Raw genomic sequence first — 25,080 nt, 5'->3', positions numbered from 1 at the left:
TTGTAGAAAATTCAAAAAATCGAAAAAATAAGATCTTGAGGGAAAAGTGTAAGAAGGAATAATGTAAGCAGTTAGAAAAGAAAAATGAAGAAAATAAGTATACAAAATCGAAGCCACATGCACGCATATAGAATATACTTTTGACAGAGGCAAAGTGAGAGACTTCTCCGACGCTCACAATTAGTACACCGGTCTACCGATAGGAGCGCATCGATCGCGAGCGTGAGGCTCGATCGACGCTCTACGTTCAGTCTTTCCGAGTCTCGTTTGCGCGTGGGTCGCGCGCGCGTCGCTTAACTTCCGCGCGTCTACGCGTTCTATATCCGCACGCGTTTTATTCGCGCATTGTTTTACCGATAAAGACGTGTCTATAGTTTTTTCTATTTCCGTGATAGTTGAATATTATTATTCTCTTCCGAAAAATTGTACGAATATTACGGAAAGCGAAAGAGCGAGCGACAGAGAAAGAGAGAGAGAGCCGAGAGAGAAAGAGAGAGAGAGAGAGAGAGGGGAACGTTTAAAGTGCAATTTTTTTGTTTAAGTAGTGCGCCATGTGACGAGGAAGATATTTCTTTTCGAAGGATAGTAAGAAAGAAAGAAAGAAAGAAAAAGAAAGAGAGATAATAAAATAATCGATCTCTCGTAAAAAATCTTCTTTTTCTTCTTGTTCCTTTTCCTAGGCCTTTCCCTTTTCCTTTCGAAAGTTAGCGTCACTCTTCTTCGAACAGTCGCTTTGTGTGTTTAACGCAACACAAGACCACGTGATTTCGAGCGTTCCTTCTAATCTCTTCTTTTTCTTCTTCTCCTTCTTTTTCTTTTTCTTCCTTCTTCTCCCCTTCCTCCTCTTATTTCTTTCCTCTATTAGAACGATCTCAGCTCGAGGCTATGCGCTTTGGAGCATGAGGTGGATAGTAGTACGATACGACGACGACGGTGTGTGAGATAAGCCTGAAGCGAGTTTTTTGACAGAAGAAACGGAGAAAGAAAGAGATAGATGGATAGATAGAGTGCCAAGTTTTAGCCGAGTTTTCTTAGAGTTTTTCAACGGTCGTGCTTCTTGGTGTCTCGCAGCTGGTGCGCGTGCAGCTTTGTTCCTTGTGAACAAGGAAGATAGAAGAAAATAAGGGTGAGGGAGAGAGAGAAGAAAAGGTCAAAGGATACTAAACTTTACTGCGGACTGCTTATATTCTTTCAAGGTGAGTACTCTACCATAATATCTTTAGAGTGACATTAACGATGTCAAAAGTGGAGACTTTGATTTCGTTGTAACAATTCAACGATACTAAATAAAGAGTTAAGTGAAAGAAAAAGACTAGCAGATAAAGGAGAAAGTTGAAGGAAGAAAGAAAAAGCCGAGAGAAGAGTCACCATTTATGGAAGTAACCGAATAATCCTCTTCTTCTTTTTTATTTTGTTTTTCTTCTCTCTCTCTCTCTCTCTCTCTCTCTCTCATATTCTTTCCATCTTATTCCTTTTATCCACGATTTTCTCCTCGCCTTGGTCGGTAAGAAAACGTCGTTTGAGGTTTCCTTGGGACACGCGAACAAGGAGACAACTTCGAAGCTGGGCCTACCTTGCCTTGCTGTTCCCGTGTCCGTGTCCGTGTCACACGAGGTTGCAACCCGACTCGATCCTACCTTTGCAGCGTGTGAACGGGACTACTTTGGAATGGAATCTCGTGCAGCATGCTGAGGGACGACCCAAGCGAACAGATCTCTTCGTCTTATTGTTCCCCATTTAATTTTCTTTTAGTCCTTTCTTTCTTCCCAAGACCAAGACCTTGGTTCCATGTGATACTCTGAAAATTTCTATGATCGACCGTTAAATTATACGAGCTAGAGATAGTTAAAGGTTTGTGCTGTTATTTAGAAATCTGTTGAAACTAACTAAACGATGGTAATTCTTAGCCCATTAAAGCTATTTCGGAATATATAATATTTAGATATATTTATGTATTAAAAAATATTTCGTCGGATTACACTATGGTTTTTCTTGTTGAGATAACCGCTAGCTCTATCGTAAGAACTTTGTGTTGTCGATATCCACTGAAACTTGTTTTTCTTTCTTTCTTTTTCTTTTCCCTGAAAACATGGTAACATGCTGTTAGCAGCATTTATTATCAAACAATGTCTATTCTCATCGTTTAGAACATTTCAAAAAAACATTTTGACGATGTGTCAAACTTAATTTTCCATTTTAATTTTATTTTTAATATTTTCATTGGTTTTTTTTTAAACAGAAAGCAGGATAGTTCATTTTCGTAGGTTTGTTTAGTGCTTGTCATTCGTGTTTTTTGTATCTTTAAAATCGATTGCTATTCGATTTCATTGATTGCTACGTGATTAGTTTTTCGTGCGTTCCGTTTGTCGGAAGTTACGACGGGTATAGGAAGAATTTCCTTGTGATCGTAGGTCGAGGTTAGAAGAGAGAAAAAGGTTCAAATTTGTTCTAGGGTTAGTTCAAAGGGAAGTTGCTTGCGAAGGTACCAATGAGAAAGAAATAAACTTTTCTCCCTTTTTATATATATATCCCTCTACTTGCAAATTGGCTTATCCTTTAGTTTCATATTTACGTGACCGCACTTAATTTATAGCTCGTTGAACAAGAACATGAATTATTTGATATTAAAAATTTCGTTTGTAGAAGAAAAGGAAGAAAATTCTTTTATTTGTTTTTCTGCATAGTAAGTAAGAATGTTAATTTATTAGTACCTAATCTTTCTTGAATTTGAATAATATTAACTCATATTAGATGAACATTAACAAAACTTGAATAATAAAATTATCGTTTATGTAGAGTAAAGAAATAATTGATTACTTTAATAACTTATGTATATTTCAAATCATGTGTTGGATGTAGAGATATATTATATTTACGTCTTTTCAAGTTATATTATGGAAATCCATAAATGTATTGAAATGCATCGAAATGCATTTCATCTGTTGGATTACTGATACGCCTTGAATTTATGGCATAATAATATGCAACACCTTAGAAGATCTCGTGTTCTACTTAACGATTCGATGCAGTTCGCGTTAAGGGAGATACATGCACGTATAAATCAACGAAGAAATGTGCGAGGAATAATCGAAGGAGTATAGCGAGCAGCGAATCGTCACGGTCAACGATCTTTAAGATCGCGATCGAGTTGGCTGTACTCGTCCCCTTGCTCTCGTCCCTTGCACAAAGTACTATCCGTCTTTCTTTCTTTCGATACGAGAAGAGGCGAACCGGATCCAAGCCCATGCCCCGAAAGGCGACCTACGTTTATATGTATACGTAATGTACGTATGTATATACCTACGTTGAGTGCCTCTTCGTCAAACTATGGACGAACTCTAACGAAAATTATCAAAAGAATTTAATCTCGCCGCTTTTAATTTCCATTACGATAGCTAGGTCAAATCGATTAGTCTCTTTTTCTATATATATATATCGACTATAATATATATCTCCCTCTTACTCTGTTCCTCTTGACGTCAAAATAATTCAACTGAAAGCTACGATAGGAGAGGATTTCTCTTGGGTCGTGCTAATATTTTTTCTCCGCTCGTTGAATCTTACTACATCGAAAAGGTAAAAAAGGATCAGTGTTCATGGTAAGGATAATAAAGTTTCAAATCGATAGTCAGAAAGCATTCAGCCAAACTCGCCCATAATTGGTCGGTTCACCGATTTTTCACCAACATTTGTCACATATGACCTATCGAACGATAACACTTAATGGCGACACCGATCTCTTCTTTTCTTTGAGCTTCCTCTTTTTTCTTTTTTGGCAGATCGAATTTCTTTTACGACTTTTCACATATTCTAGCATCGTTATCCCGTCGACATAAATCAGCTTCGAACGTGACCCTTGGAGAAATGTTCAGTCGTCGTTGTCGTTGTCCTCGTCGGTGTCGGTGTCAGCAGCGGTAAATGCATCCAATGAGAATGTGAGAAAGAGATGCACAGAAGATACTATGCTAAGATGAAGGCTTCAAGAATAGATTTCTTTATACACGTGATCCCTTTATTTTGTTACGATTTTTAGGTTCGAAAATTTCGAGAGAGGAGACGTTCGATATTTCCTTGTTTCTCTTCCCATCTCGTTTTTGCTACATGAAATTAACCAAAAAAGAAAATTAACAACGAAGAGAAAAAGGAGTACATGATCAAGTATATTTCATCTTCGCGTATCATTATTTTTTAGTAGAATAAATATCGCATGTTAAAAGTTCTTAGATGATTCTCTCTCTTTTTCGTTGACGCTTTGAAAAAAGTATGAGAATACGAGCTCTTTACAAAGATCGACCAAGCCGCGAATGCGGTATTATTCGCTCATACGTCACGTTGGATTTTAACGTGTCCTTAGAGATATCTATCCTGAAAAAAAGCTTTGCGTTGAAGAGAAAGAAAGAAGAGATGAAAGAGGGAAAGAAGGTGGATTTTTTACAGGACGCAAAATCTCTATAAATCTGTCGCCGAAAGCTATGTACAGAGCGCGTAGATACGTGGCTAGAGAAACCGAATATGTGTCACCGGAGAAGATTCCAGGATATTTTGCGTGCGTACCTAACACCGTACATATGTGCTTTGTAACGTTGCTATGAAAGATATTTTGTTCCTTGGATCAAAAATATATCTCTATGATCGGATAAATGTGACTCATTTTTATATTTTCTTGGAATAGTATTAAGTACGAAAGGATGATTTTTAAATGAATATGATAAACTTGTTTCTATTTGTTTTCAACGATGGATTAGTGATTTGTTAATTCATTTAATGTATTTGCTATTTAATAAGCATTTCATACTTTGATTGGATCATCTCGAAAAGCGTGTTTTAAGCGTGACGGTTATTTTGTATTGCATAAATGTAAGTATATAAATATGTATGAGTAACGTAATACACCATGAATTAATCGAAGTAAATATTTTTCGAATATTCATAGCCATGACTAATATTTTTCTCCACGCGTACACTCATTCTTGTATGAAGTTCATTTTCAAATGACAATCTCTTATTCATTTTGAAATCTAATGTAGATTTGTACTGGTTTTTTTAGTAAAAAGTTCTGTATCACGTCGAAATCGAGTAATTACGAGACTTATGAATCTATTCCTTTTGCTAAAGTAGGAAGAGTTTCCGTTTGTAATAGAACTTTACCTACTTTAATCAAATGTCGGAGCAGCGACTGAAAATTATCTGAAAACTGTTTCACCTTCGATAAAATGATAAAAGGGAAAGAGACGGATAGAATTCCTTCATAGAAGAAGAGGAATCACTGACGCATAATTACGTTGATATTTTTTTTTCCATTCACGCCGGAATAGTATCAACTTTCCGAGAAGAATCGTCTGACTCATTGCCTTTTAAAATCCATTCGGTGTCCGAACGTTCGTGCGTGTCGCGTCGTGAAAAGCAGCGGCTCGCAGCCACCGCTTCGTGTATTTTCTTTCTTTCGTTCTCTCTCTCTCTCTCTCTCTCTCTCTCTTTCTTTTCATCCATCGTTGACTACTCGCTCGACGTGTGTGTGGTAATGGTTCGTGTCACGAAGTTGAAAGAGAACGCCCTTCTTTCTCCTTTCCTCTTAAGGAGAAATGAATCGTTCCTTTTTTTCTCTTCTTGTTCGTTCTTCCAACTCTCAACTTGTAAGCCATGCGCGCGAACGCCCGCGCGCGTTACCTTCTTATCTTTGAAGGGAATCGAATACGACGTTTTGTATTTACCAGCGCATAAGTCGCGAAGAACTAAACCGTATTTTCTACCTGTACTGCTTCTTTTTTATTTTGTTTCTTCTTTATACTCCTACACGTTTTTTCCTTTTTTTTTTACCTGTTTTTTTGTCTTCATTTAGTCTTTGAAAATAATTCAACGTTGAATGGTGTAATCGTACGAACGAATAAAAATATTCTGTATCCCATATCGCACTAGCACAATTTTCCTCATGCAATCTCGTACCAAGGATAGGAGGATGTACAGGAAAAAAGGAAGGAAGGATGGATGGATACTTTCTCGGATGGATAGATATTTCATGCCTTACGAAAGAAAATCCTGTAACAACATCTCAGTTTTTCATATGTATCAACTTTATATGTACATACATATATATATATATATATATATATATATACGTTCATGCATATATATATGTATGAAGATATGTAGCTATTTCTTGAAAGAATATCTAACTTATCTACGTTTGTTCTTTCATATTTCACGTAAAATAATGTAGATCTTACAAAATTTGATTTGAGAATATACGAACGATGCAAGTACTTAACACGCAAGTATATCTATAAACATATGTAAAAAATTTGAACGAAAAGTCAATCTCCTACTTTTAGTAATTGTAAAGATGGGGTTTTCTAATGAATATTACACAAAATAGCTAAATTAACTAATCAACGCTCTAAAGTATTACTCCAAATTTATTCCATAATGGTGTTTACATAATTGCATTTCAGCAAAGACTCCTTTCTAATCTTTCTTTTACCAAATCTTGCTGCTTACTCTTTCTACTCCTTACTGTTTTCAACTTTTAAACCTTACTTCTCCTATTTTTTCTCTCTTATATATATGTTATTTCATTTTAAAATATTTTTGGAGAACGTTCGAACTTTACCTATTTCCATCATATGATCATCTGCTAAAGATAAACCATTCAGAAGCATTTTTGTCTTTTACCTGGGTCTACCCCTTGTCATTTAGGACTATGCCTACTTAGACATTCTTTCGGTGTATTTTTAGATGCAATCTATACGTAGTTATAAACCGAAACGTTCTTTTAAATTTATTGCTCACGCATACTATTCTGTGGATCCTTCAAAGATTTTTGAATCTTAAAAATACCTGTTTTTATTATAAATAAATTGTAACGAATCAAAAATGTTTAATATTTGCAGAGTGTAATTGTCATCTTTTTTTCGTTAAATTCTAAAAACAATGAGTAGGTATTTTAATTGAGTATTGCTAGGATGAGAAGATAAACGAAATAGTACAATTTTGGGAATTATAATCCATCAATTGTAGTCCGTTTATAATGCGTTTATAATGCGTTTATAGTAATAAAGTAACGGAAGACCATGTGCAAGCGTTAATCGTGCCGACGCATATATGATACATATATTGAAATTTCAAATGATACGACTATACATCGATATTGCATTTGTTTGACTATCATTCGTGAACGCACATATTTTAATGTGCTCACGTATCCGAAATCCGTTCTATCGAGTGCATCATAATGCGCGCAGTCGAATCGAAAATTCATTAGCATTCTGCTACTCTTTTTTTCCAATTTATTTGGTTGAATTTAGTCTTCTTTCTTTTCGCTATTTCATTCTTTCAAATTTTTGTTTCTTTTTACACCCTTCAAGTCGTGCGTCACACATTACCCCTGACGTGGGAAACAACGAGGATCGCATCCGAGATTTTCCTTTAGCTTTAGAGACCAAGGGAATTCTCAAGTATCTTAAAATTCGCAAGATCCTTAAGCAAATAGCAGAAATTCTTTTCGTAAAAAGGAATACCAATTTTCGACGCGTAATTCGAGAGTCTTGTCTAATTTCATTGAGATTAAATGAAAGCGAATTCGGTGAAAGTTGTAGCGAGTAGTAAACATATTAGGAGAGATCTTTTACTGGAGATTAGAAGGGGTGGAAGAGCAGAGGGTAAATCCATCGAGCGATAGGAATAATAAAGAGACGATGAAACGTGCGCGAGACAAGATCACGCATCTCGTCACGCGTCACCGTAATAGACGGACGAAACTATCGCATTATGTAGTACGACCACCTAATACGCTGCTCTCGAGGCGGTAGTACGTGCGGCGAAAAGGGTATTCTGAGAGAGTTACTTTGAATTTATATCGGCTGGCTTACCAAGACTACGGAGACTTCCTATGAAACATCCTAGCGGGCCTTGGTAAAGAATTTTAAATGTTACACAGAAAAATTACTTTCGAATAGGAGATCAGTGAAAAAGTTTTTCCATTTTTTTCCATCCATTTTCGTAATCTTGAAGTAGTTGATAACAAAAATTGAGATGGTTGAGTTTGATGTTCCTACAACTATCTTACTATCTCTCTCCCTCTCTCCCTTAAGCTCACTTCTGTACCCATTACGTATCGCGTATAAATTAAGGCTAAGTGTTTGTTGAAGTTAGTTGGAGTATAGTAGGAAGTTCATTAATCGATGACGATGAAAACGTGTTTGGGTGGGTGTAGATTGCAAATTGCCATATTTATGCATACAAATTAGGAAAGTCTAACAATAAGTATAAAATCCGGAAACTATAAAAGATGAACATGAAAGCATTCGCGTTTGTTCTATGCTTGATTCTGAGTTAAGAAGTATTATGAAGTTTTAAGACCGGCAAGAAGTATTATGTAGAATATTAAGTATTTATTTTAAATATTACATAAATAGATTAAGTTTGCAGATGTATTATTTGCTCTTTCTCCTACTTTTTTTTTCTCTTTTTCTGTTTCTTCATGACAATAAAATATTGCGAAAAAATGACCATTCGAATTTCCTTGTGAATTTCCTACGCACACTTTCAAGGAATTAGTTTCACCAAAGTTTGCAGACTGTCATTGTAAAAAGTTTTTGCTGCAACGTCGTTCTCGATTTCCTTTCATAAATTCAATATTTTTATGTTTTCTTTGTCTTCTGTTAAAAAATTTACCTTTCCTTGGGAATAACATTCTTTTGATAATGTTTTTTCTTCTTTTGTTATAATAAATATAATCGATTTTTAGAAATATTTCGATGATGAAAATCATTTATGAATTTCGACACTTATTACGTGTTGATACTTCGAAAAGTTATTAATCTAAACAGTAATCTAATACCAACAGTTTCTATTTTCGCTTTATCCTCTCTTGAAATTTTTACATCAGAAAAGAGAAAGGAAGCAACGATGCGAATAATATTTCAGCCTTATAAGCAATCAAATGTTGGAAAGTTCAACAACCGATTTCTTCGAATAGGGGAAATTAAAAATAAAATAAAATGATACGATTCATTACATCAAGAACGGAACTTAACCAACTTAAATTTTTAGCATGAAATAGAAGAGAAGATAGGAAACGGTAATATGATTGATGTACGTGAATGTGGTGACGTCGTTAACTATTTTTCCTCTCATTTTTCACTTATATTACCTTCCTTCCTCTGACAAAATGTAAAAAGATGAAGGAATCGGTAACGAAGAGTAAAATGAGAAGAAAGGGGCATTAACTAGGTGGCACACATATTTGGACGTTTTTAAATACTCCTATCTTGTTCGTTTAATTTTTTACAGAGCAAGGAAAATGAAGAAGAGATAAAAGGAATACGTCGAGTGGTTGAGGAGACGATGAATTTTTAATATCATCACGTCGTGAACATTATACCGCACCGACAAGATTTACAACGCTCATCATGCGTTTGTAATATAATCGATTTATGGTCGATTATCGTGCTACGCATAACGATTACTCTTTGAAGCTTCTTTCTACGGCTCGTGCCAGCTTTCCACAGATTTTCTCGAGGTTGAGGAATATAATGTAATCAATGCGAGGGAGTCAGGATAAAAAGTAAAGGAAGATTCCGTTTACCAAAATTTTTTCGATCTTATCCAATATATTGAACGATGTACATAAAAAGCATGTACAGACAGGTGCGTTTGAACGCAGGAACATTACTTCTTTTTTCATTTCGATTCGCCGATATCCAATTATGATTTTTCGTTTGAATTACAATGTTATACCTTGCAATGATAAAAGATTTAAATATGGTATTCCTCAAGAGGTGAAATTTTAAATAATTTCTAATTTTTTCCTCTTTCCCGTTGTTGGTTCTTTTATTAAACGCAAAACGAAGTTCGGCATATAATTCATTCTTTCGAGAACCTATGAATATCGTGTAAAATGCTATATCCTGTAATCCAATTTTACATATCAGTTGTAAAGCTATTTTTTCGTTTGCAGAACGATGCAACCTTTAAAACTGTACGTTATCAATGTAACGTTTCGCTATTAATACAGGAGAGGGAAAAGTACTATGAAATATTGATTTGCAGTTTTGGAATGGATAACACAAGAGCTTCTAGCGATCTCAGGACAGTCTCTGTAAACGTTGATGGATTTAATCTCGACTGCGAGCTATTTCGAAACTATGCCACGGTAAAAATTCAAGAAATTGAAAATCATTTAAAATCTGATGGATACAAACGACAAATACATTTTTCTTTTTCGATATTTTTTTTTCTAATAAATACCGTTTAACAGAATAGGAGTAATAAAAATATCACCGTACTATTCTTCTTCAGTTGTTGTGATTATATTACTTCATTGTACTTATAAATCGTTTTATTTGAACATACAATTAACGACAGTTACTAAAATACATCCGTAAAAGCAATGTTGATCTTTTATAGTTAGTCTAATGGATAGCATTAGTTTAAATATCTCACTCTAATCTTATTTCGAACAAATATAAAAGGAACTTATATCCTTTTAAGAAACTATGATTATCTTCATAATATCATCGAGAAATAAAATAGAGAAATATTAACGATTATCGTACGATCTCAAGGTATAATATATATAAAATAGGTCAGCACCCTCTTAGAAGAATCCTCATGTAATTCTTTATAAACTAACCCATCTATTTTTTCAACCTATTCGTTCTACCTTTTTATGTGATAGTATCTTTCTATTAAAAATTAGAAGAGAAGATCGAAACCAGTTTTGCCGCACGAGTGGTCCGGCAATTTTCGTCGACCAAAATCGTAGACATGTTTCGAGAGAACTCGGTAATGTGCCGTGAATATTCCGGAAATTCCTTCGATGCTAGAATCTTGCCTTATCTTCGAGAAAATCTCATTGGAGAATTTGAACCTTTACTATTTCAAACGATCATAGCCGATATGATAATTTCAAACAATTATCGCTCGTTGACTCGCGAATCTTGTAAACGAAACATAGCAGGCTATCTTAAGTATATAAATACGCATGTATGTGTGTATATACCTATATACGTTTACATTTGTCGAGAGTAGCTCAAGCGTTGTATAATGTGACTCAGGATTATCGACTTATTTTATCACAAGTCTTTTGAATATTTTCCCGTTGCTTTTAGAATTTGCTTTGTCATTTCGTTTTGATTACAAACTTCTTATTGATCAAACTAATATCATGATACCTTTGTTGACAGGTTATATTTACGTCGAGTTATAATTGAGATCATTAGCACGATTTATCTTCAATGAAATTAAAAATCTAAACTTTATGGTTTGAAAAATAAGGAAAAAAACATGAAAAAGAAAGAAAAGAAAATTTGAAGCTCTTTCTCGTTAAAAGATTTTTTTCATAAATTAGGAAAATTAATTGTCTTTCACTTTATTGGAAATCGTTAAATCCTAGCTGTCCGAAACGATCCGGCTGACCGTTATCGAATTTCTGAAATTTCCTCAACACTTCAACGTCCTGATACGTAATTATTTTGATTTCGTGGAGAATTCAGAGAAACTGAAACTACGTGAGTTCGACTTTAATTTCCACTCGGTTGAACGATGACAGAAGAACGAACCATGGATTTGTGAACGTGGTTTTGCTTTGATCGCACGTTATATGTAGCTCTTGTAGTAACGACCTTGCCTCTGAACATAATCATAGTACGCACTCGCAGATGTATAGTCTCTCTGCTTTCTGTTTGTACAATATGGAATGAGGCCATACGAGAGCGCTTGTTTTCTTAGTCGGCTCTTCGTCATCATTTTCTTCGTCGTTGTTATGTTGTCGGCCCTCCGTGTGGGTAGTTCGCGTTGACGATCAAAATGAATCATCGTAATGATGGTCTAAAGCCGAGCTACGAACGCGAGAATTTCATTTTTTGCCCCTACACACAGCGGGAAATTCTAGTGAGTTTTCTCGTTATTTGTTCGGTCGATAATCAACTCGTTGAAAATAAAAAAAATTAAATTAAAAAAAAGTAAAAGAAAGAATTCGTGAAAATATATATATAAAAGTAATTCACGTACACTCAAACTTGTTTTTGAACAGAGAATAGGAGGATCGCATAAAAAGAAAACGCAGAAAAAAAATATTCTGAAACTTCGTAAGTAGCTACAAAAAAAATTGTTCGCAACATATTTGTAATTAGAAATTGCTTTTCCAAATAGGATAAATAAATAATTTCTACATGGGAATATTTTAAAATATTTGTTACTTATACATTATATATATTAAACATATTCAAAATTTTGAAATTTTTAAAATTTACATATAATGTATAGATGTTATTTTCTGTCTTAGAATCGGGTTCTTCTTAGCCATCAGTAGGATCTGTTACGTAATTTATAATGTCACTACTATTTACATTTCTGTCCTAAATCATTTTGACAATATTAATTTCACTGAAAGTATTGAAACCTTCTCCGTCGATATCTCAGAAACCTGCCAATGGCTCATCCTATAAATTTGGGCTACTTTACGGCAAAATAATCTTCAAATTTTTTACTTCTTGTTACTTTTATTTCACATCATGCATTTGGATGGATTTTTTTTTCTATATAACGCATAAAAAAAATCGCACAAAAAAAGACCGCATAAAAACAGATTTGAATGTATTTGAAATCTGCTTTGCCATGAAACTTATCAATAGATCCAGTTCGTACGATGTGTTACACATACCTGCAGATATCCATGTAGGATTTTGTGCACTGGAAAAAGTGGACGCTAGGAGATGGAAAAAATCCGATCAGCGCGAAATAGTTTGGAAGAAGTCGATATTTGGAAAAATGTGGAAGACAAACCGTATTGTGTTTTCATCAGCCGATATCTTCTACACGAAGATACATAACGGCAATAACGTAGGCTTCGGTAATCATAATTGTAAATGGGATATCAGTGGGTGCATGATCTGTCGTTCGCAATAAGGGTGCTTAGAAAAACAAATGAGACGTACCGTAGCATATGCACGCCTTGTCTTCTTACCTATAGCGGCGTGCGAGCCTCTTGCAGTTCGATCGGTATGATGTTATATCTTTTTCTTTCGTCCCACCCTGTTTCTTCTCTATTCGAACGAAGACCACTTGTGAGCCATACACTCTTGACTGACTACTGACAGTCAAGTAGGAGGTATTTAATTACAGTCACCTTGATAGGAGAGATCGAAGCAACAGCTAATAAAGTAGTAATATATAAATACGTAATAAGTCTGGCGCGGGGGTTGTGCGTGTGCTGAGGCGCGCGCGCTGCGTGCTGTGGAGTGGGGTGCTGGCGGTAAAGTATTGGAAATAAATGGGGGTAGGGGTGAGGTGGGGGGGGAGTTGCGAAGTGTGAGTGCGTGGTAGGGGGGGCCAAGGCGTGCAGGGGCAGATCAGGGCTTTGTTTTGTATCAGATACGTGTGAGTGTGTCGCGTGTTACAGAGTGAGACGTGTCCTGGGGCGTGGGTGGGTGCTAGCAGCGTAGCTACACAGAGGGTGAGGGTGGTAGGGAGTGATTATTGGTGGTATGAAATAATATGAGAGAAAGGAAGAATTAAGAAAGAGCAGATGAAAAAAAAATCGGTGAGAAAGATAGTCGTACGATGTACTTGCATTTGTTTTAAATGCATTCTCCGAAATGCATGTACAATATATTATACATTAACATGTACTCCAATCCATGTATTCTCGATACTAAAAGCTCTAGACTGTTTGTTACGTCATCGCAAGGCGCCGTGAACGTATATAAACAAGCACAGTAAATCGCGTTGAATTGTTCCGACGTTCAAGCCAAATTTTCCGACCGCAGTTTTGCATATGTTTCACCGTAACAGCGACTACCTACGCGCACGGGGTCAGGCTCAATGGTCCAATTCGCTCATTGAGCGAGAAGCTGTTGCCGCCGCAACGGTTCGCGAGGGCGAACTAAATATCCGGAGAACGGTACATGGGTATTGTATCTTTGAAAATACATTTATGTATCTTTGTATGTGATCGTTTCGAAGTTAATTTATCGTTAAAACGAATTGTAATATTTGTAATATTTTTGTATTAGCATAAATACAGCTTTATATACAGGGTCTTTCACCTAACTTGAGCACCTTAAATATATCGCTTATTTTTTATGATAGAAAAAATGTCAAGAGGAGAAAAATATTCTGTTCAAAAGCTCCAATACGGTGATAGGCAGAAATTTTTTTTCAAGGTCGTTTTTTTCGAGATTTCAAGATCATCGTATTTTTTCTAATGGGACTACATATTTTCACTACGCTAGTCTTACAGCCTATAAAAAACCGAATCCAACGATGTGCAACATGTCGATCTTCAGATGACCTTTACTGAAAAAATTGTGAAAAGTTTGTCAGAAACTTCAATACGCGCTTGGAGGACGGTAATGAAGAACAAATGCAATTAGCGTGTAAGACACTAAACAAGCAAAAAATCTTCTCATGTACAAGAAACAATATTTTACAATTTTCTCGGTAAAGGTCATTTGAAGGTCAACATGTTGCACATCGTTGAATTTGGTATTTTATAAGCTATAAGAATATGGTAGTAAAAATATGCAGTCCCGTTTAAAAAAAAATATGATGACCTTGATATCTCGAAAAAGATGACCTTGAAAAAAAATTCGGACAATCACCAAATCGGCGCCTTCGAACAGAATATTTTCTTCCTCTAACATTTTTTTCTAACGTACGAAATAAACGAGATATTTTAGGTGTTCGAGTTAGGCGACAGACCCCGTATAATATTTTTAATTATTAAGTATTATTAGAAAAAACTTCTTTATTTAATTATCGCGTATCGTTGTTTAATTAGGAGAATTAGTTCACATAGTATTTTCCAAAGGAACGATCTTACTTCCGTAGTTATTACCGGTAATGTTATTTCATTAATTAATACCTATACGTTAGCTAGCTGACTTGTACCAGTACGCGTATTAAATTGATCTTTCTTTAGAAAATAAGTGGATAAATGAGAATGTACACGTCGATCGAATTTTTTTTTTCCTTTAATCCTTGGCGTAGAAACTTTTCCGTTGTCTCGTTGTCTTCTTACCAACAAGATATTGGAAATACATCGCGTGACAGCTCGACGGCTTCTAATATGGAAGCGATTAAAACATTGAGAAGTGCTTCGTAGAAAAGTTAGATTAAGGTGGGACTAAAGTTCGAACGAGATCCAGTCTCGCCTAGTCTCCATTCAAGCTAACTCTCTCGTCTCTCGTGTTTCTCTCTCTCTCTCTCTTTCTATATATATATATATTAATCTCTCTTTCGTTCTCTATCTTTCTTATCTATCTATCTGTCTATCTCCTTTTCTGTCTCTCAAACATCGATCGAACTACGCACTACATAATCTTAACTCTTCGATCCTACTATCTTAGTTCGTAACAACTAAGTGTATACGATCGTGCATACTTAATACATATATACACTGTTCCTGTATCGAACATAGCATTTGCATTAAGTGTACGATCGATCGGTGCGAAAATCGTCTCTAAATTCAACCGCTAAGAAATTCTACGATCCGCTATATTATCCTTTCTAAGGCTGGGGAAAAGAAACACTATCTTGCTTATACTCGACTTAGAATGGCTTAGTGTATAAAAGAAAGATAAATGTATAGTATGTTGCTAAATACCAGGATTATGTTAGACTAACGTCTATTACTTCGAACTTTAGAAATGTTTAACGTGACAGTTTTTATAAATTTGTTGTAATTAATACTAACATAAACGTTAATTAATATTGAATATTTCTATGAAGGATTAATATGCATTAACTTAAAACACGCTCATTCGAGGAAACGAATGATTTCTTAGCGATCACGTGAAAATCCAAATTTTCGTGATATCATCCGAAACTTTTCCGTTTTCCGCAACGAAAGTACAAGAATAGCACATCCGATTCGCTTTCCGCTCTCTGTATTAGGGGTTGCAACCGCCCTCTAAATTTACTACCCTACCGAAAGATAAATGTTTATCGTGCTGTGGAACAAGCGTGATCCTAGCAAAATAGTCCTCTCTCTTTTACTTTTTGTTTTCTTTCATGGTACCACAAAACTCTGTCGTCAAGTTTGATATGCCTCGTCGTAAATACTTCGCCCGCTAGAAAAAGTTTCTAAGAGACTTGCAAGAATGTTAGCTATCCACGTGATAAATATACTTCAGGATTACACCGACTAAGATCGCGTATAGAATATATAATTGATATCGAATTGGGGCATTGTATTTAAGTTTGCTTAAGGTGTAGTCTGTAAACATAAGTACAGTTAACAAGATCTAGGATTAAGATAAATTCATTGATAGAATTAATAATGCAAAGAGAAAAACATTTTAATGGAATATCAACATTTCTTATTTTCTTTCTATTTCTTGGATAAAAATATATCATCATTGAAAAATTCGATAAATATTGATTTTGATGTTTCATTAGACAAAGCGTGCACGTACGATAGAATATTATGCTTGTTATGAAAGTTAGTTTCGATTCATCTCACCCAGAAAATGTGCTCTTCCCTCCTTTTATTTTCTGTTTCTCTGTTCTTTTTCTCTTCTATTCTTTTGTTTACTACGTTTTGCTTTCTCCTTCCATTCGGTGCTTATCTGCTTGAAAGTTTGAATCGAAGTTAGTACATGCATGCAGGCGGATCAGAAGGGCCGTGAGAAAGAGAGCCAGATAAAAAGATAAAGAGAAATAAAAAAGAGATGGAAAAGGGAGTAGGGAGAAACCTGATTTGTAACTTCTGTACGACGTGAAACGCGCCGTTCTATCACGGTAAATTCTCCTTTCATTCCCGGATTTAGTGCTACTTCGCGGATTAACGAAGTGCTTTGATCCGACTCGAGACTCGGAATTCTTCTCTCTCTCTCTCTTTCTCTATCTTTCTTCCTTTTTTAGAAATAGGAGTACGATTAAACGATGAGGATGAAATATTTACTTGAAATATTTCCGTTTAACTTTTCCAACGAAAACATTGAGAAACACTTTTGTTTGTAATAACGCATATTTTCTTACTCAAATCTACTTAAACCATTATACAAAATCTTTACCATTAATACTCAAGAATCGCTATTGGCGAATTTCATTTATTTGTAAAGTAAGCTCGCATCGAATCAATTTCGAACAAAATAACAAAGTATGAGAGAAAGAGGTTGGCGAAGAAGCTCGTTTCGAAAGCTCCCACGCAAATTTGTGTCGTTTTATTCTCCTATTTATCTTCACCCCATTTTCCGTTTAATCTTGCTTACCTACCCTCGAATTAATACGCGGCTCCGAAAGCATCCCTCCTGTCGAAAACCTCATCCTCTGTTCAAACCACTTCCCATTTGATTATCTTGCTTGTCCCTAAATAATTGTGCAATATCTACGTTAGAATGTTATTGAAGATGAACAGACGTGAATGTATTTAAACGAAGAATAGCAACATGATCGTGTGTTATCACGCGCAGGATCTTGTCAGAGAAAACACTTAAAATATAATGTCCTTCTCTTTACCTATACTTTTCAAGTGACAAGAATTCGCTAGGTAGTTAAAGTAATATTAATATTTAAGACCTTCGTTTATTTTCATTGACAGTGAAAAATATCGTAATTTATATTGTACCAATAATTGATATCACCCTCTTTAAAAGCAGTAGGAAAATTAAACGAATAACTTATTCTCAACGTTATTCCCTTGTTTGAAAAGCCTAATCTATAATAGGTATTCATAAAAGTTCTTTGAATACAAGAATGTTATAATTATTAAAATGATCATACAAATGTATGTAATTTATTTTCTTTTTCTTCGAAGTGTAAAGAAACATGGAATCTTGACACTTATCGATTAGGAGTAATTCGTCCATTCGTAATATTTTTTTTAGTTCATGATCGATAGGATTTATGTTCAATTTAAAATCGAGAATAACGAGCCGGTTTTTTTTTCTTTTAAATAAAAGATATCAAATTCACAAGTTCGGTATCACCGGTTCGGCTTGTTCTCTTCATATGGCTAAGATTTTTGTATCAACATTATAGATTTCAAGCGAAAGTATCATAAACTCTGACCACCACCGGTATAGCTGATATCTTTTGCTGATATATCACGGGTGATAGGTTAGGGAAGCGGAGGGTAGAGGACTCGGCATCTTTACGATAGTTTTTTAATATCTCGAAGCAACTCGTTGTATACGACTGCCTTTTCTACGCATTTACGATTCTGAGTCACGTTTGCAATAAGCGATCGGCCATCGGGGAGAATGTGTCTGTGGGAGATATCGTATACAGTACCTACCTATGCTACGTGTACATATACACATATTCACATGGCATTGGCTGAGTGCATCCTCCCGCTTGTAACTTTTCTCTCTGCATCTCAAAACAGCAAAACGATTCCTTTTCTTATTTCCTTTACGGTAAGAAAGAAAGAAAGAAATGGAAGAAGAAAAAGAATGAAAGATAAAAGAAAGAAAACTGTTTTCTATCCGTTGGCAAAAATACAAGATCTTCTTGTTAATAATAAAGATGTTTCTTCGGGGATTTCTCTTGTCGAAGATGGAATTTTTCAAGCATGCGAATGAAATAATAAAAAACAATTTTACATCGTGTTAAGAAAAAAGAAAAAATAAATTAATAGGAAAACTTGGTAATCATTGCGTAAACATTCAGTAAGAAAGAAGAATATAGATATGAAAGAAAAATAGAGAGAGAGAGAGAGAGAGAGAGAGAGAGAGAGAGAGAGAGAGAGAGAGAGAGAGAGAGAGGGTTAGGGAGGAAAGAAAACAGCAAGATACAAAGAAAAGGATAAACTTTGGATCGCCACATCTGCTTGAAATTCAAGGAGATATGTGTGCGTCCGACGTAAAAGAAAGACCCCTGGGTTTAACCCATTTACCAGCGAATGTACAGTTTAATGGGTTAAAAGGGTGCGTACGGTGAATCGTGTCTATACGTAAATGCATGTGTGTATGTACGCGTTGATATTTTCTCTCTCTCTCTCTCTCTCTATCTCTATCTCTGTCTCTCTTTCTCTTTATCTTTCTCTTGTAAGAGATGCACCCTTCCGCCGATAAATTTCTTCCGTCCACGTCGCCAGCCGTTACAGGCCATTTTAAGTGTACCTACTCATCCAAGTCATGTATAGACCACGAACAAACCAAGTGAATTTCCTTGGCATTCATTGAAAGCGCACAAACGCGATTAATTTTCTGCTCCATTTGCCACTTTGATCCTTTCCGCTTCGTTACGAGTATCGAAGGTCTTTCAAGTTAAATCCTTAAGGTGGCAATGTTGAAGCGCAAGGTTGATGGTTTCAAGCAATTGCCGTTTAAAAAGTTTCTCTTCTTTTTTTATAGCTGAAATCTTTGAAAATACTCGACGATGGTAAAGTAATCATTAGAGTCGATTACTAGTAGACGACGGATTCTAAACGCTTTAAATTATACAAATCTTTGATCTTCCTTCAATAAACTTTGTGAAATTAATGTTTATAAAATAACTTAACAATTAATCGGTTATATTGTTAGATTTTTTTTCTTATTAATGAAATATTTATCTTTTTAGATATAAGAGAGACAAATATTGATATTTTAAAGTAGCTAAATAAAGCTGATATATTTAAGAAAATTTTGGTAATTTTGTAAATCAATACCAACCATTCCGTTGTTCTTTATCCTTTTATTATCCTTTCTCTCGTACTCACAGGCCCATCTGTATTTGTTCTTTTTTTTTTAATAACAGAAGGAAATGAGGTTAACGGAGCAGGAGTTCCGCTAGAATTTGAGACAAAATGGAATGAGACAAACCTTGAATTCGCTCGTTTGGATTTCTTTTAGTGCTTTCGTCCTATAATGCAAGAGGAGTATACTAAATTCATTCGATTCAATTTAGGGAAAAATATGAGACGAAGAGATAAATACTATATTTAAAGCCAGAGAAAGAAACTGTCGAGACTATAGTTAATTATTATATGAGAGCGATTTCCTTTTGTCAGAATATTATATCTATCTTTTCCAGAACGAACATATAATTTTATCTATATCTATAGTCTAATAATAATATCGGATAATCAAGGAAAGGTCCAGTTCTTTTTATCAGATTTAATCATATCCATTATTTTTCCTTCTGTATTCAGAATTTCAATAAAACGAGCTAATGGAAGAAAGAGAGAGAGAGAGAGAGAGAGAGAGAGAGAATATAAAAGAAAGAAAGAAAGATGAAGAGAGACATAGATAATAGATTTAACAAGTATTTGTTTCGCGTATTCTTTTTCAAAAATAAAACTGCGACTAATTTCCGCAGTAGGTACGAAGAAATTAAATGAGAGAGATTACAAGATTTAAAAAAATTGGTTCGCTCGTACAAAAAACGATATCGCTATGTTGTATTTGATGTAATGATTTTCATTAACTGCGCATACCTACTCCGACGTATCGATTTCACTTCATTTAGTCTCCCGTTTTTTATTACATTTTTGTCAGTAAATCCACGCTTGAGATTTTATTTTTATCCTGCAAAGTGATGCTTTATTTTATTATTGAAAAATGCAGAAAAATGTAAATAAATATTGTGTAACGTAGAATTGTTTTAACGTCGGAATGCCATTTTATTAGTTTATAGGAATTTTTATTATTTAAATAATGATAATATTTAATATATATAGCTTATTTCTTGGAAATACCGATTACACTTAATATACAGCAAGATATTTTCATAAGTCTATTTTCACGAAGGAAATCATCGCTAACCGAACAGAATTTACGGTCTTAAACAAGCGAAGAAGAGAAGATCGAAACTTTCTCAACTGATTTTAAATTCTTGTCACTTTTGAATAATCTCTTCGACTTTTGATTAATATTATTACTTGTAATTTATAGTTATAAGAAGAAATAAAAATTCAGAGAAAAACAAGCGATTACGTATTTCTAAAACTGAAGTAATTTTAATAACAGATTTTCATATAAATTTGTAAACGTCTTTGGTACTGTTTTACTGTCGCAATGTGTTAAAATAACATTCACGGGGCTACAAAGGGCCATTGTCGACGTGTAACGATATCATAAAAGGCGTTAAATGCGCTATAAAAAATGAATTAGAAAGAATGAGTGGAGGGGAAAGAGAAAATGTGTACTTAAATATATGTGACTTAGAGATCACATATGAGTGAGAGAGAGAGAGAGAAGAAAAAAAGAGGGATGACAGACAGGAAAGCGAATCTAATGGAATCAATCGAAAAGTGCCGAGTATGTTCTCATATCCTCGTATTAAAAGCTATGGTAAACTCAGTCGGTGATCCGTGTCGGAGACGTTTCCACTAAAATATTCATCTTCGTAAGGGAACGTTGATCTAGAAGCGGTGCGAACTAATCGTTGCCCTTTCAAATATGCCTAAGAGCTAACCCTTCAAGAAAGTCTCCCCTTGGACGAATAAACGATATAGGATAGAAAGGGCACGTGGGAGAAAAGGGATTGATGGGTGAAAGGACGAATATATAGGTAGTTAAGGGTAAGAAAATTGTTGATGCGTTGTTCGATGCGTACTAGCCAAGTATATTTTACATGGTTGAGATGATCTCACATCAGTAATACGTCTTTTCTAATTTAAGTCGAGGAAATGATGAACGCAATTAATGAGAATATATATTATAAATAGAATGCAGGATTTGAAAGGAATAAAGAAAAGGAAATGTAGGAGTGTCCCTTAAAACAGTATTCTGAAAGGAAGGAAAAGAAGCCTATTGGTTATGGTGGTAAACGTGTCTGGTTTTCTTGTACAGATGTTTAACATAGATAAACTCGTCCTAGGCACGAGGTGACCATACTATGAGTGTAGGATATTAAAAATAAATAGGAAAAAACCCCAAATTTCAAGAAATTACCTACACAGTTGTAAGCCCCAAAATCAGATTTTATCCTTTTTTTAAGTTTATGGCCTTTAACAATAAGCAAAGGTTCATCATGTTCTAGAGATGAAATATTCGGTAGTTAAACAGTGGATTAAGATAAGTTCCTACAGAAAGAGAATTTTAAGGAGCAGATAAGAGGCGAAACACATGCGCTTCGACAAGAATGAACGGTAGGTAGAGAAAAGCTATCGCATTTTATTTGTATTATTTTTATTTGATAGGCAAATTCTCAGCTTGGTAACGTATGTAGAATTTTTTAATATTACGATAAATAGAAATATCCGATAATATTTACAATTAGATAATAATTGAATTAATGATTCTTCTCTTTAAAAATTGTAGGAAATTTCTGTTACTTTTATTAAAGTTAAAAATAAGTTATCTTTCTTTTTACGTAAATTTTGGCCTTAATAAGATGTTATCTCTCATGCTCTAACAGTTCGCGTTCGTGATAAAGTTTATTCAAAATAATCATAGTGTGTTTATGTTTTTTCTTGTCTCTTTTAAATCACTCGTGATTTATCATTGTCATTTTCCAATCGAGAATGCAGATTCGCTTGAATAACATCTAATGAAGTCGATTATAATTTATTTTTTTGATGAGAGAATACTTCATGAAAAAGTAAAGTTAAATTCGACGAAATATTCCAAATAGATCTTAAAAAGCATACATATACACATCTTATCAACTGATTGTCATATATGTAGGTTTGTATCTCACAGATATTGTCTTACTACCTGAATCTTAATTGATATACTCGTTAGTACCAAGTGCTTTGATTACTCAGTTATTTGTTATAATTATAGTTACGTAGCACTTATTTTGAATACGTTTGATAGGATTTATAAAAGATTTTAATTAAAAATGTAGAATTTTAATATTATTTAGTAAATAAATAATTTTAAAATATATGAAATTTGAAGGTAGAAATTGTTTTGCCGAAAATATATTCGTTTGCAAATAATATTTATACGAGATAAATGATTTTTGTAAACTTTTTGATAAATATTTCATATTTTGATTTATATTCGAGAGAATAATATATTGGAATATAATATTTCGTTGAACGCTGAAAATGTAGATTCACAGTTGATGTACTCTAGAGAGAGCATTTGAGAGAAGTCTATTTACAATAATCTTTTTGCATAATTGATCGTTGATCAACGAGAAGATTAAATCAATTTAAATCTCATTTCTTTGTTAATTTGAAATTATAAATCGTTTGGTCTTGTTGGGAATGATTCAGTTGGTAAAGTTTACATCGTCCTCCGCGGTCGCTTAAACTCTTTTTGCGCTATTAACCATTCTCTGATAAGTATTTCAAGAGTGACAGAGGGAGAGAGAGAGAGAGAGAGAGAGAGAAATGAAGGAAGGTTAAGAGAGAGACCTATTTGGACTTTACGACATATAGAGAATAAAAGTTCACGTGGTAAAGAAATAGAAGGCATTCCTCTTATCGTTTCGATCATAAATCTACTTGCTCATAAATGTCGGATCTTATATATTTTTGCCAGGTAATTTAGCATGGTCTGAATTAAGAGAAAATCCCAAATAAGCTGAGCGGGAAGAAAAAAAAATTGAAGGATAAAAGGAGCACGTGTGTGATATCTGACGTTGATTACAGTCGACATAGTCGAACGTATATAATCGCAAATTAAGACGAAGAAGGAAAACTTTCCCGTTTGGTTTGGTCGCTTGGAAAATTTCGAGGAGCCATTAAAAGTTTTCTGGAGTCGGAGGTATAGAGGTCGTCTTGTGAGGTTGTCGTCGTTAGGATATTAAAGGAGGACGAAGATAAAGGGGTGAGGTAGAAAGGCGCGTACCACGGGACGCGTAGTTTGTGGGAAAGCCACCGATACATCGAATTTCCCAAGGGAAAAGTCTTTACGAGGTCTCTGAACGATGGTGACGCGTCTCTAAGTTCGGACTAACAATACAAGCTGCTTCCAAAGCGATCAAAACGAAGTCTTCGAAAGCGAAGTCTCTATCGATTGACGCTTCAGTATGAAATTCGTTTCGTATTTCATTCATACTGTGTTAGGTCGATTCGGTTAGAAATCGAGAATCGAATCTAAGGGTCTTTCACTGTCTTTATCATTCTCTCTCTCTTACATACTCAGCACACATACGTCTTCATTCACATGAATTTCTCTTATGATCAAGAACAAATGCATATCAGCATCGCAGCTCGTTCGTAATATCTTGTCTCTTGTGAGCACCAAGGAATTCTCATACGTAAGATATATTATACCTACGTGTTCCGTTCGATAGCAGTCGGCGCAATTTGAAGCGAGATGGTCACACGACACGAAGGATGGTTATAGGACACCTCTCTTATCGTCCTCTCACCTACCCACTCCTCTTCAAGTGATCTCACCGCATCGCATCCGAAAATATGAGTCAGATATATCGAGTATTCCCTATATTCTTCCATTTCTGTTTTTCGATTTCCCCTCTTCCTTCTTCCAACTCGTTGAACGCTCTGACATTTTCTTCTCTCGTGAAATTTTATTATTTAAAAAATTTTATTCTTTGTATATATTTAATCGAGTATTTAATTTAATTATATTTATTTATCTTTTTATTTCATTATACTTATATATTCATTTCGTTAAAATGTTTTCAAACACTTCCTACGTACAAAATTTTATTATTAATCAGGAATATGCACGTATCGCATTAATAACGTATTCAATCGTTTCCCGTATGCAAAGAAACTTGCATTATATTTACCTTGAAAAAAAGAAAAAGAGCACGCGCGAGAGCGAACAAACGCCTCAGAAATGAAGTAGCCTAGTTTAGTAGCCTGACTGAAACGACCGATCGATTTTCTCGCGTGGCTGCAAAAAATTGCAAAAGAATTCACAATATATACATATAACGCAAATCGCCAACTCCCTCTTAACGTGTTTACGAGCTAACTTAGGTCTATTCTCTGCGGGCCGTTTCGCGAATTTCGTCCACGCTTTTCCGACGTAATTTTCACGCTGTAAAATAATGGAAGCCGAGGAGTTCCACATCGAAGAGAGATAGAGAGAGAAGGAGAGAGAGAGAGAGAAGCAAGCAGAGATAAACGAGAGATAAGAACAGGTTAGAAAAAAAAGACATCGGTCAGCATCTCGGCCGTAAATATCGTGATATCCATATTCACGAGAGTTGGAATTATTTTGCCTGCCTTATCCTTGCCTCGATCTATTTTTTCTTTCTTTTTTTTTTTATACTGCGTTTAAA

General features: G+C 34.8%; 1 protein-coding gene across 3 annotated transcripts in view; it reads left to right on the top strand.

Moving 5' to 3' along the window:
- The first annotated feature begins 255 nt into the window (after positions 1 to 255).
- Positions 256 to 25,080, top strand: part of LOC122520840 (amphoterin-induced protein 1) — a 251,722-nt gene continuing 226,897 nt past the window's right edge. For all 3 annotated transcript variants that reach the window (XM_043641145.1, XM_043641143.1, XM_043641144.1), the window contains exon 1: positions 256 to 1,196. The gene's annotated coding sequence lies outside the window, so the exon portion shown is untranslated. The remainder of the gene's footprint in view (positions 1,197 to 25,080) is intronic.

The sequence above is a fragment of the Polistes fuscatus genome, unplaced genomic scaffold (genome assembly GCF_010416935.1).
Source record: "Polistes fuscatus isolate 324 unplaced genomic scaffold, CU_Pfus_HIC Scaffold4, whole genome shotgun sequence".
In the NCBI taxonomy this organism is placed as follows: domain Eukaryota; kingdom Metazoa; phylum Arthropoda; class Insecta; order Hymenoptera; family Vespidae; genus Polistes; species Polistes fuscatus.
This window is presented reverse-complemented; position numbering and strand designations above follow the sequence as displayed.